Below are 17,855 nucleotides of genomic sequence, written 5' to 3'. Positions count from 1 at the left end.
CTCGCAGTGCCATCTTCCTCCCCTCCCCCCTACTCCAGTTCTCTGGCTTTCTCTCTTGCTTTCTGTCTGTCTGTAGGATCGCCATCTCACTCCCCTATCTAAAAGCTTTATCTTACCTCTTTTCTTTTTCTTTATCCTTTCCACCTTTTGCATCTTACAAATGATTCTTCTAGTGTAAGGGGGCTATCGATAAGAGTGCTTTAGAGGAGAATGAGGTGAGGAAAATTAAGAGATCAACACTGAAACTGGGGAATCACAAGACTAAAGGGAACATACGGAGCTCAGAGAGGAAAGACATCCTTTACTGTCCATACATATTCAGTTTCTGGATTGGGTAGTGGACATTCACTGGCAAGGCATTTGTTATGTGGGTCTACAGAATTTGGGTCTGTATGCTGGGAAAATGAGAATAATGAGAATTCAGATATTAAGGGCTTTGTACAGAAACATTAGGTTTAGAGTGCCAAGAACAGCCATACTGGTTATCCTTTATTTTGAAGGCTGGAGGACACTATGCTCTAACACCTGTTCTGTAGTCCCTTAGGAGATACCCTGTTATTGATCTTCCAAGTCCTGAAAAGCTCCGGCTGGGGCCACTGTGATACCTGCGGGCACTAGGGCTGTCTGATCATTACTGAGCACATCCTGGCTGCAGGGCCTCAGCTGACTCTTACAGTCTGTTTCTTTCTCTTCTGTGTTTCTCCTTTATCTCAACTGAGTTTTGGTGGTTGCCTCACATCAGCCACAGCTCCCTTTATTGCTTAGCTTTTCTAGAATATACCCCAAATTCACCAGACCATTCTGGCTCTTTCCTCACCTCCTTATCTGGAGACTTCTCACTGTGTGTGACCTGTGTCACAGGCCTCAGCTAATACAGCTGTGTTGTTGATTGTAAAAGTACCTAGTTTGTAAGATGGCTCATTTTTCTCTTACTGAATTTTTCCTTTTGAATTAATAGCATCCTAGTACTTCCCTCATTAGTAGTGTTGAGTCCTTTCCTTGTACATGTCCTCAGAATTATCCACAGCGTGGCAGTAAGGCATCTTTTCTGCTGGTAGGAGGAAATCTTTAGCTTGCATGGCTGTCACAGGATGCGTGAGTCCAGGCTGACTCCTGGACTAAGGCAGAAGCCAAGAATGCCAGAGGCCAGGCAGTAGCTACAGTGAAAAATGGGGGGTAAGTCATCATATACTTTGCTTTATTATCCGAGCTGTGCACATGCCTATGAGGACATGTCCCTCCTGCCTCCTGTCTTTCCTGCCTTCCTAAGGTGTGTGTATTGATAAACTTGATGGACCAGAAACCTTTCGTTTCCTTAACTGATTTTCCTCTTGCCCTTGTTAGTCCTCTCTCTTGTCCTATTTAGGGAGCCCTAGTTAGGGCCATAGCTTCTGATCACAGATAGTGATCTCTGTTAAGGACCTTTTTTAAAAAGCAAGTGCCATAAATTGTTGTTAAGTTGAATGATGAAGACTTTTCAGCTTTAGACTTCTTTGGACCAGTAGTGAGTTTCAACTGTTTTTTCTCTAGGTATTGAAGGTACTGGTTAATTTTTATTTTCTTCTACTTATAGACCCTAGCGGGGAAAGTAATTTGCCAGGGTTACATAAATAGTAGTAGTCCTGGCATTTAGTAGAACTGACATAAGAATCCTGAACTACACAGCGAGACTGTCTCAAAAAAAAAACAAAAAAACAAAAAAACAAAAAAACAAAAAAAACTATGTCCTGACCTCTGTGTCTGACTTCTCCTTTACTCCTTCCTCCCAGTACCCTGGTTTCTTCCTGGGGTCACTGACAGCCTTGAAGCCAGCAGCACGGTCGGCCTGCTGGGTTAATGTGAGCAGTCAGAGCACTGGGCTGTGTAGGCTGGGTGTGCAAAGGACCTGGCTCACCAGAGGGAGGCAAGTATATAGGTCAGCCTTTTGGGGTTCCTTGAGGCTGCCACAGCAGGGGACGAATTCCCTTCGAGGTTTGGTTTGACCTCACTGTGACTAGTCTGCCTCTTCTCCGGAGCCTTCTTTCCCTTTAGGGGTCACAGAAGGCAGCGTGAAGCTTGGTGTGAATACCACACTTAGGATCTCTTCTGCTTACAGCTGGTTTGCAGCACACTTATCTATCCCAGTGCTACATACTGTCTGAATCTTCACTCACACAGAATTCCCTCTAGTGGTCAGGCTGTCACTGTGGCTGTGTTAGTAAACTTCTCATAATTTTTGTTAAGTAAAACCTAGCACAAGGTTTAGAAAGCATGTGTATGTTTTCCCTTTAATTGAGCCCGAGGTAACTAACTGTGGAACTGCTTTGTTTTATCTCCCAGTATGGGTTGAGCTCCCTGCCCAGGGTAGGGCACTCTAGAGGATTGAAAGCCCCTAAGCTTCTACTTCTCTCCTTCCCAGTTTGGATAGACTCACTGCTGGCTGTTACAGGAAGCCTTGGGTGGTAAAGAGATCAAGTCAGAATTCCTTGCCAGAACCCAGTCTCTGAGCTGTGTGATCTCTGCACTGCGCTCAGCTCTGTGGCAATTCATACGTACAACCTTCATCTGGCTTTACACTCGCCTTCTTAGTTTCCTTCAGCCAAGTCTTAGGTGTCTGTCACTGAAGCCAGACCTTCCTTTCTGCCCTCCTTACTTAGCCCTCCCAAGGCTTTCTGCCTAAAGCTTCCTAGCTCTAGCTTCTGACAGAGGCTGTTTCTAAGACAAGCTCTTTTGCCCTTTCTGACCTCAAGTCCTCAAGTCTATTCCTCTAAAGGACGTTTTTTCCCTCAGAGTATCAGATGACACCCCTAGAGAGCCTCTGGGGACTGCTGAAAATCCCATTCCTCACCCATCTCCCCGCTGGAGCTCCGGGAATCGGATCCTGCAGCCTTCTGTCATCCTAGCTTCCTTTTCTGTTCACTTGGAAGCTTTTCTCCATTGCTTTTGGTAAGTCCTGGTTTGGCAAAAATATCCAGTATTTAGGAGGATCCTCTGAGATGAGTTCCCTGTCTCTGGCAGCTCAGGTGGCACTCCCTGCCGGACCTATGCTCCTGTCCTCTGCTTTAGCGCTGCCCTCCTGTACCTGAGGCCTAGACTGAGTGGAATCAGTGTGCGGGCGTCTTCAGCTCAGTGTCCCATCCCACGTTGTCCATCTTGCCAAACAAAGCATGGCTCTGGCCCTGCCTTCCTCTCCCTTCTCCAGCATTTATTTCTTCTTTACCTCTCTCCACTTTTCCCTTCCCTCCTCATGTGTACCCTTCATTTCTTTCTTTCAGGTCCTTTTTGTCCCTGTGCTCGCTGGTGCCCCTTTGTGCCTACTCTCATCTGTCATTCCCAACAGCCATCTTCCTCATCCCGCTCACTCAGAGTGGTCAGCGTGGTGTGGGATTCACACACCACGCTGCTGCTCTGGCAGCAGAGAAGCTCCCTGGTGCCAGTATAAGTGATCCCTTTTTCTCCAGTGACTCAGTCGCTGCATTTTCTCGTCTCATCTCGTCTTCAGCGATCCTTGTGAGCTGGCGACCCTCTGACATTGCTATCTTGCTTTGTCCAGAATTGAGGAAGAGAGCAGTTACTTGGTTCGGACACCCTTTCCTTGGCTCTTCCTAAGTGTGGGTCTGTCCAGGTCTCTTCCCTTCATTCTCATTTTTCTCCCTCAGTCTCTCCCAGCACAAAGCGGCAGCAGGACTGAGAGTCTGCTGCAGGCTGCCAGCCTATGCCCCTCACTTCTGTCCCTCCCCTCGCTGTGCTGCAGGGGAGGGGGCTGGAGGGCGGTGGCATGGTGCCAGCCAACCCAGAACCATCTGCAGTGCCTTCTGCATTGAAGCAGGCTCTGTTGCTCCCGCCCTCTTTTCCCACTCTTCCTCTCTCATTTTTAATTAGCTACTGAATTAATTAAATTCCACATGCTAATTAACATTCCTACAGGGAGGAACGCCAGGTCAGAAAAATGGGGGGTGCTAAAGCAAGACTTCCGTCCATTCAAGTGAATAGATTGAGGGACGGGAAGATACAGGAAAGAAAAGATAGATAAGGAAAGAACAATCTAAAAGTAAGAAAAAATCTGGAAGAGCTATGAAGAGACAGAGAAGGGAAATCGTGGAACTTAATATTATTAACGCAGGAGAAATTAAAGTCTTGAAGCCTTTAAAGGTTCAGAGGTAGAGCTGAGTCTCCAACATAATCGTGTGAATAACCCGAGAAATAATGATACAAAGGATGCCAGTTTGCTGCTTAGATTACGCTTGCTCAAGGAAAAAAAAAATTACTTAGTTTTATTTTTAAAATTTTTTGGTCGGGGATTTAGCTCAGCAGCATAAGTGCCTGCCTGGCAAGCACAAGGTTGTGAGTTCAAACCCCGGTACCAAAAAAAAAGGAAAAAAATTTGGGGGACTGGAAATTGAACTCACAACCTTCCTTTTTTACCAGACAGCCACTTGTGCCACTGAGCTAAATCCCCAGCCCCCCAAAAATTATTTAAATAGGAGTGCTTTAGGTTAGAAAGAAAGCAGAACGTCCTTGCAAGGAAGTAGGATATTTAACTGAAGAAACTTTATTTTTTTAGAGAGAGAGTCTTGCTGTGTATATCAGTCTAGCCTTGAACTCACTATATAGCCTTGCTGGCCTCAAACTTGCAGCGATCCTCCTGCTTCAGCCTCCTGAATGCTGAGATTATAGATGTGGGCCACCACACCTGGTTTAAAAAGTTCAGGTGGCATTTTTTTTTTTAAATAACAGGGTTCTACTGTGTAGTCTAGGCTGCCCTTAAACTTGCTACATAGCCTACATTATTACCTCAAACTCGAGGTCCTTCTGCCTCAGCCTCTTGAGTACTGAAATTACAGGCATGAAGAGATAAATTCTTACCTACTCAGAATGGTTAGAGTTTGCCTAAGTCAGGGTTAGGGGAGATGAACTTGCAGTGTTTTATTAATCCTGCAGTGTGCATTGTGTCCTAGAAAAATCTGAAATGGGAAGATTACAATTCAATGTCAGTTCTTTTCTTTATAACATTTAAGAGAAACTTGAGTTTTCTGTGGTCCTGTCAGCTTTTTTAAGGATATGACTTCTCTTCCCCTCAGATCATTGCTTCCTAGGGAGGTTTAGATTGCTGGTGGCTAGCATGGCTCTCTCTTTGGCTGAGGGCTGCAAAGGCATGAGAGTGGCTGGAGTTTCACACTGGTGCAGAAAAGAGGATGGGGTGTGAATTGCCTGGCTGGCACAGAGGACTCCACTAAGGTCATCACTGTCGCCCAACCTGAAAAAAGTGGGGACAGTTTATTTAATCTGACTTTTCCTTTCCAAAAAGTAAAGAAAACTATTCAGTATGGTATCTGGTAGGTTTGCGGAGTCTCCTAAGGTAGGTACTCCAAATTTTTCCAGTGTGAAATATACCAGGGAAAGCTATCTTATATATCATCCTAACCACCATTATCTTAGTCAGATGGCATTCCCTCTATTATTCCTGCTATCATAATCAACTAAAAAATATTCACACATTTAAACAGACATAGTGACCGATTCCTGTAATCCCAGCACTCTGGAAGGCTAAGGCAAGTAACTGGGAACTTTGAACCTAATTTGGGCAACTCAGTGACTCTTGAAATCCTCCCTCAAAATAAAAAAGAGCTGGGGATATAGTCTATTGCAAAGGCCCTGGATTTAATACACAGTAATGCAAAAATAAATACATAAATAAAATTACACAAGCATTACTTATTTAGTGTTGTACACTGAATATCACTATTTTGTTAATCAGCTACTATTTGCTAGACCATTAGGCATTAGGGTTAGATACGAAAACAAGGAAAGAAATAGAACTACTATATCTAAAAGGTTTATATTCTAGATTGGGGTAAAATACAGAATAAAGTGCAGTAACTCACTCTATATGTGCATCAGTGTTAACTCCTATAGCACTGTTGCCTGTATTTCTTTTATATTGTCTTATTTCTTTTTTTATGTGTGTATGTGTGTGTGTCTTTCTGAGACGCGGTCTCACTATGCAGTTCAGGTTGGCATTATGCTCACTTTGTAGCCCAGGATGGTCTCGAATTTGCAATGATCTTGCTGCCTCAGCCTGCTGAGTGCTGACATTATAGAAATGTGGTACCACACCCAACTATATCATTTTATATCTTATACTGATACTTACTCCTTCATGTATCTATGCAGAGCTGGGCAGTTCCCTGAGGTCAGAAATCTGATGTTATGGTTTATATCTAGATATCCCCCTAAAATCTCATGCACTCAAAGGTGGGGCTTTTGGAAGGAATAGGGGGACTTATAGCGGCTTGCTGTTGAGTGTGGGGTCTGGTCGGAAGAGGCAGGTCACTGGGGGTGTGGCCCAGTGGGATTTTTCTCTTCCCAGCTCCTCCTTCCCTTGCTCTCTCTGTTTCCTGTTTGCCTTCCATGGGGATTTTCCTGCACAGCACCCCTCTGCCACCATGTTTCTTCAGAGCCTGCTGACCCTGTTGAGCCTACTGACCACTGAATTGGAAGCTACAATAAACCTCCTCTTTTCAGCTGTGGGGTTAGGTATTTTATTCCAGTGACAAAGAAAGTGACTTGGGTCCTCTGTAGGGTACACATAGCACTAGCATCAAAATTATATGTTAATAGCCATTCAGTGAATGTGTTAATTAATACACAACCACACATTAAAGTGAAATCATTGCTTAGACTGTAACATACCTACTTACGGAAAATACTTGTCCTCTGAAAAGAGCCCCGCCCCGCCCAGTGCAGGAGATCAAACCCAGAGCCTGGTACATGCTTACCAGGCGTCCTACCACTGAGCTTCTCTCCCGTGCCAGTTTTTTTTTTTTTCCTTACCTGTACCAGGGATCGAACTCATGGCCACACACTTGCAAGGCGCTTATGCCACTGAGCTAAATCCCCAGCCCTGCTCCCGTCTGTTTTTTAATGGTGGTTTTTATTTTTCCAAAAGTTACAAAAAGTGTGATGTGAGATAAAATTATATGCTGAGTAAGAGATTTTTTTCTAAGTGGTGTTTGAAGCCAGGCCCTAAAGGCAGGCCTGAGGAGAGGCAGCAGTGAATGCGGAGAAAGGGCACAAGCTGCCTGCTGTCTGTACTGTATTTTCCTTTCCTTCTTAGCAGTGTTGAGGGTTGAACCTAGGACCTTCACATGAGCTGTGTCACTAGGCTCCTCCCTTGCTTTTTTTCTTATTTTGAGATTCGTCTTGCTAAGTCACTAAATAACCACAGGCTGAGCTCGAACCTGTGATCCTTCTGCGTTTGCCTCCCAGAGTGCTGGAAGTACAGGTGAGTGTCACCACGCCTGGTTTCCTTTTACTTTTTAATGCACATTTTCCCACCTCAAAATTATGATTAAGCCACTGATACACACTCATTTTTTATTTTGTTTAATGTGTCATATTTCCCTATCCTGTTAAAAATCTGATAAAAAATATTAATGAACATCATGGGTATACTGTAATTATAAAACCATTTCTTACTTGTTAGACATGTAGAATATCTGTCTTTTCTTGTTAGATTGGATTTTATTTTTCCTTCTGTGGTGGAGATTCACATCTTTTGCATATATCTTTGTTTCTGAAGTGGAATTTGTTGGGCTAGACATAGAGGCTCCCATTCTAGATTTGGGGAACCTTTTGTTTTTTTAAGACAGGGTGATCCATATTTGGTTCACGCCGATCTTTAACTCACTGGCATCCAGGCTGGCCCTGAACCTGCCTCAGCTTCGCAAGTACTGGAATTACTGGCATGTGCCACCACGGGCAGCCAAGACCTCCATTCTGGTTTGTGGATTAATTAAATTAAATCAACTCAAAAGCTTATTATTAATTTTTAAAAAGACTTTAAATATCACAAAAGGGAATTGCATCACCTTTGTGAAATTTCTTTCTACCTTTGACTCTCATGTCCCCTCTGTAGAGATATATTCATGGATGAGTAGGTGTATAGTTACAGATATACAAAAAAAAAAAAAAAAAAAAAAAGAGGTTAATCACACCTTCCAGAAGTTCTAATCCAGTCTGAAGCAGAGTCCTGAAATCTTCTCTTCCAAGCTATCTTGTTAATTCAGCTGGGCAGGCAGATTTGGAAACCACTAGTTTAGATGAATTCTTGGGATCCTTCCCAGCTCTAAAATTTAATGACTGAAACTCACAGAATCAATCACTTAAAAAGAAATAATGACTAATGTACAATATACAATGTATTAACCATTAATACCCTCCAATTGTCATGTTCCGAATTTTTTTTTTTCTTTTGAGACTGTGCAGTTCAGTCTGGCCTTGAGCTCGTTTTGTAACCCAGAATACTATAGATAGTCTTAGTCCCTCCCCTTCCACTCCTCTCTCTCTCTCTCTCTCTCTCTCTCTCTCTCTCTCTCTCTCTCTCTCTCTCTTAACCTCAGGGAGCACTAAACTACACACCCAGCTACTTATTTATTTATGGTACCGGGAATTGAACTCAGGACCTCGCACTGGCCAGGCAAGCGCTGTGCCACTAAGTTACTTCCCTGGCCATATTTATTTATAAGACAGGGTCGCATTGTAAAGTTTAGTTCAAACTGACCTTGAGCTCATTATGTAGCTCAGGCTGGCCTCAAATTCATGATGATCCTCCTGCCTCAGCCCACTGCATGCTGAGACTACAAACATGTAACACACTCAACCAGCTCTTTTTATTTTTGAAGCAGTGTCTAACTAGTTTTCCAAGCTGTACTCAAACTTACAATCTTTCTGCCTCAGCTCCCATATAACTGGGATTAGGCCATAGGCCACCTTGCCATTCCTTGAAAATCTTTCTCTGACTAAAGTTTCCCTTGACTTTTAAAAACTGGTATGTAATGTCTACCATTTGTGTATTTCCTTGATGACAAGTGTTGCGGAATAGTTTTTGAATTTTTTTGTTACAGTGCAGGGGTTTGATCCCAGGGCTTTGTGCACGCTAGGGCAAGTACGTGACCACTTAGGTACACTGCAGCCCTGGATAGAATCCTAAATGTTGGTGAAGATGGAGTTGTTTTCAAAAAATCTTTCCTCTCTTCTTTCTTTGTTGTCTGAGATTCATTGACTTTTTATTTTTAAGAGTCTAAGTGTCTGAATCTTGTGCCTTTTCTGGAACTTCCTCGTGCCTGTCTCCATCTCCTGTTGGTAGTCACCACTATGCCTGGAATGGTTTGGGCATACTCTGCTTAGAGTCAGAATGATATTTCTCATTTCTATTTTGGCAAATGAGAGGCAATTGGAAGGATTAGATCACTCATTTTAACAAATTTTCTCCAGACCATTTTTCAGGGCTGCTTTCTCTTTGCTGTTACTGCGATTCGTTTGGAATGTGGGGGTCAGGCTACCTTGCATGGGAGCTGTTAACGTGGGGTCAATGCACATGTGTGCACATCCGTTCTACAAAAGCCTGCTTGAGGTCAGGTCAGCGCTATGCGCAGTGAAGATGGGCCTGCCTCGGAGACAGGGCAGCGCCTTTCGCCCTACTAATTTTCATATAGGAGTAAATAAACAATATTAAAATAGATGAGCAAAACAAATACTGTTTAGTCCCGTTGCCTTAGTTTTTTACAGAAAAAGTGAAAGGTAGATGAGTTTAGGGAGCCTTCTGCTCCTTTAAGGGCTTCCTTGATTTTCTCCTGTGTCAGAGTAAGTGTGGAGAGGGGTTTCATCATTTGCAGTCAAGATAATAACTATTTCCCAGGGTTTTCTGAGTGGTAGAAGTAGGTACAAAGCATTTCTCAAAGAGCTCGGCATGTGGGATGCAATACTGGAGGTTATCGCTGTCAGGCACCCTCATCTGGTGAAGAAACTGGCTCAGGGAAAGGAAGCGGCCAACTTAGTCATAGTCACAGAGCTTGTGACAGCTGAGCCAGGCCTGGGATTGATCTGTCTGTCTGTCTATCTATCTATTCTTTTTACTTTTGATTCAGTCCACAGTGAAGTCTTTTTGTTTTTTTTGTTAGTACATGCTTGCAGTGCATAATGTTTGCACTCTGTGTGTGAGATTGCTACATGTACATAACACACCCCAATTCCTTTTTTTTCATCCCTTCTCCCCTTCCTCTTTCCTCCATCTCTTGATCCCTTTCCCCTTTGAGAACCATATATCTCCCTACTCCTTCTTATCTTTTATTTTGCTCTTTATTTTTATTCTGAGTTTCTCATGTAAGACAAACCTTGTGATATTTTAGTTTATGTATTTGATTTATGTCATTTAACGTTATGGTCTCAAGATGCATCCATTCTCCTACAAATAACTCATATTTATCTTTCTTTATGGCAGAGTAGTACTCCACTGTGTAATTTCACATTTTCTTTATTCATTCAACTGTTGATAGACATATGGGCCACTTCTCATTCTTCATTTTAAAAATGAGCCAATAGTTTCTCATCATCCTTCTTACCATCACACACACACTTCTTGTCTTTCTTTGTGTATGGGCAGGTAATTGGGACAGGAACCCTATGGAGTTACAGGACAAGAAGAAGTAGCTAGTAGGGGAGCCTTAACTCATGACTTCATCAAAAGTTGTTGTCAGGCTGAAGTCAGCCAGTGGTCTGGCTCTAAGCAGGGAGGGCATACTCAGCATTCCTCCAGCCCTGCCCCCTTCTGTGTTCACAGGCTCTAACTGACCGACTTCCAAATGGCTGAGGCTGACTAGAGCAGATACTGTACTGCTAACACTGTTTTGTGCTAGGCAGGACTGCCGAGAGAGGAAGCAGCAGGTTGATGTTTGGAATTTTTTCCTGCAATCTGAAGAGGGAGGAAGGGAGGCGGGAGGCGAAACCGAAGGGTCGAGCCTGGGGTTTTGGCATCAGTAGAAGGACACAGTAGCTCTGGGAATACTTGGCTGCCTTATAGCTGAACTCTGTGCAGTTGGCCCTCCGTGGATCAAGTTGGAACACTTAACTCACTCTCCTTTCAGAGCCAGCTTTAGGGGCTGCTCGTCTGGTGCTAACCAGCACTGCGCACTGAATCTCTCCATTCCTTTCTTGATCTTATTTTATCGTTTCCTGCTTCCATTCCCAAAGAGCCGTGTATTTTCTGGTTAGGCAGTGAAGCAGTGACATCAGCTAATCACTGCTAATGAGCTGACTGCTCATGGCACCCTTCCCAGGTGACATATGGCCCTCACCTGGGTAAGAGGAGCACATCTGTCCACAGGTCCACAAGGGAATGACTAGCCATGGCCAATTCGGACAGCGTCGTGTCTGCAACAGGTAGCATTTGTTAGCTGACCATTTTTCAGGGCTGCTTTTGTTTTATTAGGGGTGGTGCTAGGTGCTGGGATAAGGCACGAGCCTCTCACAAATTGGTTCATAATTTGAAGGGCAGTCGGACATGTTCACATAGCCATGAGGAGGGTGTGCTCTGAGACTGACCATTTGGAGAAGCAGGACATAAGGTGAGCTGAGCAGATCCATTAGACAGGTCAGATGGGAAGGCCTCGGTCCACACCTGCATGGTATGGTGGGAACCCACACTTACGCTGTCTGCTGGTCTCAGGGCCATATGGGAATCGGGTTCAGTGGTAGGGGCAGAACTTGAGTGGAGTTTCCTGGAGCAGAAGACTTGATAGCATTGTTTAGCTACAACTGAGAGCAGTGGGCACCATTTACATGCTCTTATCATGTCTGGGTGGTACAGTGGCAGGAGCTGTGACTGGACAATAAAATATCTCGGCAACTCTCAATTTTTTTTTACCTAGAACTAGACTAACTAACAATTTACTGAGTACTTTCATGTGCAAGGAAGAATACATTTCCTGACTCCAAGAGCCCATGGTCAAAGTTAAGGGAAGTACACACAGGGGTTAAAAAGGAGGCAGGATAAGCAATTCAGTAATTACTAGTGAAATAAACTATTGGCAGGACTTGAGATACTGATAATTCATTCTCTCCACTGCCCAGCTGCTTGGAGCTAGGAACTTAGCAGAGCCTTCAGTAAATATTAATAGATTAAGAATTGCCGGGCTGGGGATTTAGCTCAGCGGCATAAGCGCCTGCCTTGCAAGTAGGCAGTCGTGAGTTCGATCCCTGGTACCGATAAAAAGGAAAAAGACAAAAAAAAAAATAAGAATTGTCAGCAAGGGGCTGGGAGTTTAGCTCAGCAGCATAAGCGCCTGCCTTGCAACTGTGTGGTCGTGAGTTCGATGGCTGGTACCGATAAAAAGGAAAAAGACCAAAAAAAAAAAAAAAAATTGTCAGCAAAAGGTAAGATGTTTCTTTTTTTCCTTTTCTTTTCCTTTTTTCTTTCTTTTCTCTCTCTCTCTCTCTCTCTCTCTCTCTCTCTCTCTCTCTCTCTCTCTCTCTCTCTCTCTCTCTCTCTCTCTCTCTCTCTCTCTCTCTCTCTCTCCTTCTTTTTTTCTTTGACATAATTGCCAGGCAGGTACTGTGGCCTACCACTGTCCTACGTACATTTCCTGCAAGCCATTTCTTAAGACCTTGGTGAAAATGATGTTACTTGAAATAAAACTTCTTTTGGTGTTGTTGTTTTTTTTGTTTGTTTGTTTGTTTTTTTTTGAGACAGGGTCCCACATTGTAATTCAGGCTGGCCATAAACTCACTGTGTAGCCCAGGTTGGCCACTGGGGCAGCGATCTTCCTGTCTTACCCCCAAGTGCTAGGATTATAGCCAGGTACAGCCACGTCAGCTCTGAGAGTATATACAGTGCTTTAAGATCCTGTGAGGCAAATGTTGGACTGAACGTAGCGTGCCTAGTGGTATGGTCAGACTGTATTTAGTCACCGTGACTGTATTTAGTCTGACCCATGCCACTAGGCTATACATGTTCTGTAGGAGGTATGAGTGGCTTCAGTGTAGGCTGTGTGATATAATGAGATGTGCCCGGTTCAATACCTGTAATCCCAACTACTCAAGAAACTGATGTGGGGGCTGGGGATTTAGCTCAGCTGCATAAACACCTGCCTTGCAAGTGTGTAGTCGTGAGTTCAATCCCTGGTACCGGTAAAAAAAAAAAAAAAGAAAAGAAACTGACGTGGGATGCAAAGTTGTGGTCAGCAATTTACTGCATCCTTGTTACCGAAAGTAAAAAGGGTAGGTGGTATGGTAGCTCACACCTGTAACCAGGAGGCTGAGGCAGGACGATCCTGAGTTCAAAGTCAGTCTGAGCTACATAGTGAGACCTTGTATCATAAATAAATAGGGCTGGGGGTGTAGCTTAGTGTTAGAGTACTGCTGGGTTCAATCCCCGATATCTCCCAAAATGCCCTAGACCATGAATCAGAAGATCTGGGTTCTCATCAGGGATATAGCTCAGTGGCACAAGCACCTGCTTGGCAAGCATGAGGTTGTGAGCTCAATCTGAGCACACACAAAAAAAAAGGTCTGGATACTACTCTCACTTCTGCTACTTAGCAGCAGGGTAACTTCAGGGGAGCCAGCCTACCTTCAGTTGCCTCACCTTTAGAGGAGAAACTGTCATTCTTCACTGATATATGGAGCAGGAAATTCCCAAAGCAAAGCTTAACATCTAATATGTAAAAACAACTTCCTCAGTGGCCTCCTAACACATGCCTATAATTTGAACATTCTGGGGGCCTGAGGCAAGAGGATCATGAGTTTGAACCCAGACAGCGAGTTAGTGAAACCTTGCCTCAAAAAATGAAAATGGTCGTGGACATAACTCAGTGGGAAGGCCCTGAATTCAATCCCCCATACTGCAAAACAAACAAGAAACAGTAAAAACATACCTCAAGGGATTTGTTCCTTGACTGTAATTTTTTTCTTTTTTTGAGACAGGATCTCATTATGTGGTTCAGGCTGGCCTTGAGTTCACTTTGTAGCCCAGGCTGGTCTCAAATTGCAACGATCCTCCTGCCTCAGCCTCCTAAGTGTTCTTTGATTTTCGATAGTGCCTAAAGCAATGATGGTGAGCCTGTTAGGAACCAAGCACCCAAAATGCAACGCAAAACCCACTTATTTATCCCAAATAGCCAATGCTGCAATTACTATAAACCTGAGTACTACGGTTTTAGTTTAGAAAAACGCATTATCCAAAGCTTAGCTGCTGGGATGACTTGGCTCGTGCACTGACAGAGAGTGCTCTGTGTGCCTGCTGTGGCACATGTGCCATAGGTTTGCCACCACTGGCAAAGACGTATCTGCTTTTCAGATGAAGCACTGGGCCTATGGAGGCGAAATGATTACAGATTATGTTGATGTACTCTCGTCTTTGTTTCAGAGAAAAATAGCTTTACTCAGATGTCACTTTCTCTGTATCAGCGTATCTAAAACTGCTCCTTGCCCCCATCTGCACATTCCTACGCCCCTTCCCGGCTTGTTCTGTGTAGCAGGGAACCCACCCATGCAGTATATGTCCTTACTGCACATCGCCTGATCGTACATTTTCCATTGTCACTTCAAAAGCAGAGGAAGGGCCAGGCAGGGTAGTGCATGCCTATTATTGCAGTACTCAGGAGGCTGAGGCAGGAGGACTGCTGTGAGCTCCAGGCCAGCCTGGGCTACAGAGTGAGTTCAGAGCCAGCCAGCCATAGTGAAACTATCTCAAAAAAAAAAAAGCAGAGGAAGGAAGTAAAGTGACTAATGTGAGCCCCGACAGTGTGTCTGCCTTGTATCTTGTCTTCTGGCTGCGAAGTGATTCTGCCAAAGGAAAAAAATCTTAGTAGTCAGCTTAGGTGGGTTTGGCTTGTAGGTCAAGCATAGAGCCAGCAGTAAGTAATGTGTGGAAGAAGAGATCTGGATTCCTGTGCTTTTGTATGTGGCTCTGTCATGGCGGGCAGCAGTGGTGGTGGGGGGGTGCTCTCAGGACTCATATTCCCCAGAGTGGATTTTCTGTGGATTGATTCAGTTGCTAATAAGGCTACTATATGAAAGATACAGAGGCTGGGATGTGCCTATGTGGTACAGCACTTGCCAGTATGTGTGAGGCCTTGGGTTTGATCCCTAGATAACAACAACAACAACAACAAAAATCAGATTTATGCAACATATAATGATCAATGAAAGAGGGAATATATACTTCTAAAATGATCGGGAGGGCTGGGGATTTAGCTCAGTGGCACAAGTGCCTACCTGACAAGTGTGAGGTTGTAAGTTTGATCGCTGGTTAAAATAAAAGAGAGATTTGGGACTTTTCTTTTCTTTTTTATTTTTTTGGTCTTTTTCGGTACCAGGGATCGAACTCACAACAACCACAAACTTGCAAGGCAGGCACTTATGCTGCTGAGCTAAATCCCCAGCCCTGAGACTTGGGACATTTATGTGCTGGAGAAGACAAAATCCTGGAGTAAGCCTTAGCTGGGCCAGGGGTATAGTGCCTCCCTGGCAAGGGTAAGATTGAGTTCAATTTCAAGTACCCACACAAAAAAGATTTAGCTGCCCTGCATTCCAGTCATGGTTTTGCAGCTATTTATCTGTGTGACTATTGATAAGGAAGTTAACTTCTCTGAAGCTGAATTTCTCCATTTCACTCTTGGTTGTAAGAATCGCATGAGATCTAGGTTTAAAAGACTTGAGCTGAGGATATATCTCAGTGGCACAAGGCCTGCATGGCAATTACAAGGTCCTGAGTTCAATTCCTGACACTAAAAAAATAAAAAATGAAAGGCTTTAGGCCAGGCATGATGGCGTAAGCCTGTAATCCCAGCACTGGGGAGGCTGAGGCATGAGGATCACTGCAAATGTGAGGCCAGTCTGAAGTACAAAGTGAGTTCAAGACCAATCTGAATTGCATTGAAACCCTGTCTTAAAGACAAAAAGAAAAAAAAAAAAAAGAAAGACTTTAAAGCTTATAAAGGAAGAAAAAAAATGAACATGTATTAGCATTTATGGGTTGATTTCTAAGTGCCAGCTGATCATGGTGTAAGATGTTCTCATCAGCAAGATTAACTCAATCTTCACAACTACTTGGGCTGTTTTACAACTTCTTTATGGATGAGGAACTGAGGCTTAAGGCAATTTGCCCTGAGAGAGTCAGTAACTTTATCCAGGCCTGTGGTCTGTGGGTCTTGGCCCGTGGAGACTTCCTGGTGACTCTGCCCCAGCTGCCCTCTTGGAGCACTGCTATCTGCACAGGATTCTGCACTGTACTTTCACCATGAGTAAAAAAACTGTTTTTCTTACTCTGTAATGTTAAAATGGGGTTCATCAAACAAAGCTGTGCTAAGCAGCACTCAGAGAGTAGCCCAGGTGGAACAGACTGGGAAGATCGCACCGTCACTGATTCTGCCCGAAAGCAGAACAAGCCAGCATTTGAGCTGCTGGCATCTTTTTCCTGAACCTTCCTTTGACTTCTGAGACACACACTGTCCTGTTTGACTTTGTACCTCTCTTTTACTTTGGATTTGTTTGCTTTGCCTCAAATCCTTCTCCTATTCCTTAGATAGAATTTGTTCTCTTCCTTGTTTCTCACTTGGCTATTTTCTTACTGGGTGATGTCCTTCATTCCCAGTTTTAAGTGCACCAGGTTTTTTGTTTTTTTGGTACCGAGCATCTCATGACCTTGCACTTGCCAGGCAGGCGCTTATTCTGCTGAGCTAAATCCCCCCATTTTTTGTCTTTTTGAGACAAGGTTTTGCTATGCAGTTCAGGCTGGCCTTGAGCTTACTTTGTAGCTCAGGCTGGTCTTGAACTCACAGTGATCCTCCTGGTTTAGCTTCTGAGTGCTGGGATTACAGGCACGTACCACCACGTCTGGCTTCTGCATCAGTTTTTAATGATTCCTGAGTCCCTTATCATCAGCCCAGAATTCTTCCTTGAGCTCCTAACACCTATATTCATCTGTTCACTGGGTACTTCCACTTGGATAGTCTAAACACACTTTATCATAACATTCCTAACACCAACTCAGCTATTTTCTCAAATCTGATTTTAAATCTACTTCTTTTATTCACTTTCTCAGTAGTTGATTGCTTTATCTTCCTGATCCCCAACCAGTGACCTGGAGCATCTCCTTGGATTTTTCCCTACTTACTCCTATATACCGTAGGTTGGGGAAAGCTGAGGTTCTTCATGTTGCCTGTTGCTGCTGTGCTTTACTTATTCATAATCAGAAACCTCAACCAGCCACAGCCTCAAGTGTCATATCTTAGGGAACCAGGAGCCTCTCCACTGAGATCTGACTGATGCTTCTATGCGTCGTTCCTGTGGGAACATCTGCGTCCTGGAGAGCAGCATGGTGAGGAATATCACCCTTGGTGGTAGGAATGTCAGGCTTATTTCAGTTTCATCCTTTAGAGTCTCTCTGGTCAAGAGTGTTGTGCCGGGCGCTTGGAGGCATCTAGCAGAGCTCAGGCCCAGTCTGCTTGACTGACTTCTGCTGGATTTCTTCATATCAAATGGACAGAAGGAAGCATTCCAGACATACTCATTTTTATCTGCCTACTTTCCAAGATGAGATAGATAAACTTAGAACTTAATTGCTAAAGGAAGGCTGTCAAAGCTATTCCAAGGCGCAGAGTCAAGCACTGGTGGTGCAGACCTACTCGTGCTTCAGTTTAATTCACAGCACTGCCTCCCACTTCCTCACTGTTACCCCTGCTTCTCTAAATGCTGTTTTAATGTTTAATACCTCCGGTAGAAAAAAAAAAACCTGCCTATCAGGTGATTCTTAATGTTACTTAAATAGGAGATTCATGCTCTAGCAGTTGTTTTTCAGTCTGGGAGTCTGGGACAGCCTAGAGTAGGGAGCTGAAGTCTGTGGAGGACGTAACAGCCACACCGAGTGCCGCCTGGGAAGGTGTATAAGGCTCAGCATCCCACTGGAATGTCCAGCTTCTCCTAATTGTCACAGTGAGACTCTTTAGGCTGCACTAGAAAAAGAAGGGAATGTGAGATGTTCATCAGCCATCTTGCCAGAAAATACAGAACCCCAAAATGATGGTGTATGTCTTCCC

The sequence above is a fragment of the Cavia porcellus genome, unplaced genomic scaffold (assembly GCF_034190915.1).
Source record: "Cavia porcellus strain 051 isolate PalLab524CR breed Dunkin Hartley unplaced genomic scaffold, mCavPor4.1 scaffold_26, whole genome shotgun sequence".
Taxonomy (NCBI): Eukaryota; Metazoa; Chordata; class Mammalia; order Rodentia; family Caviidae; genus Cavia; species Cavia porcellus.
Note: the sequence above shows the minus strand (reverse complement) of the source record.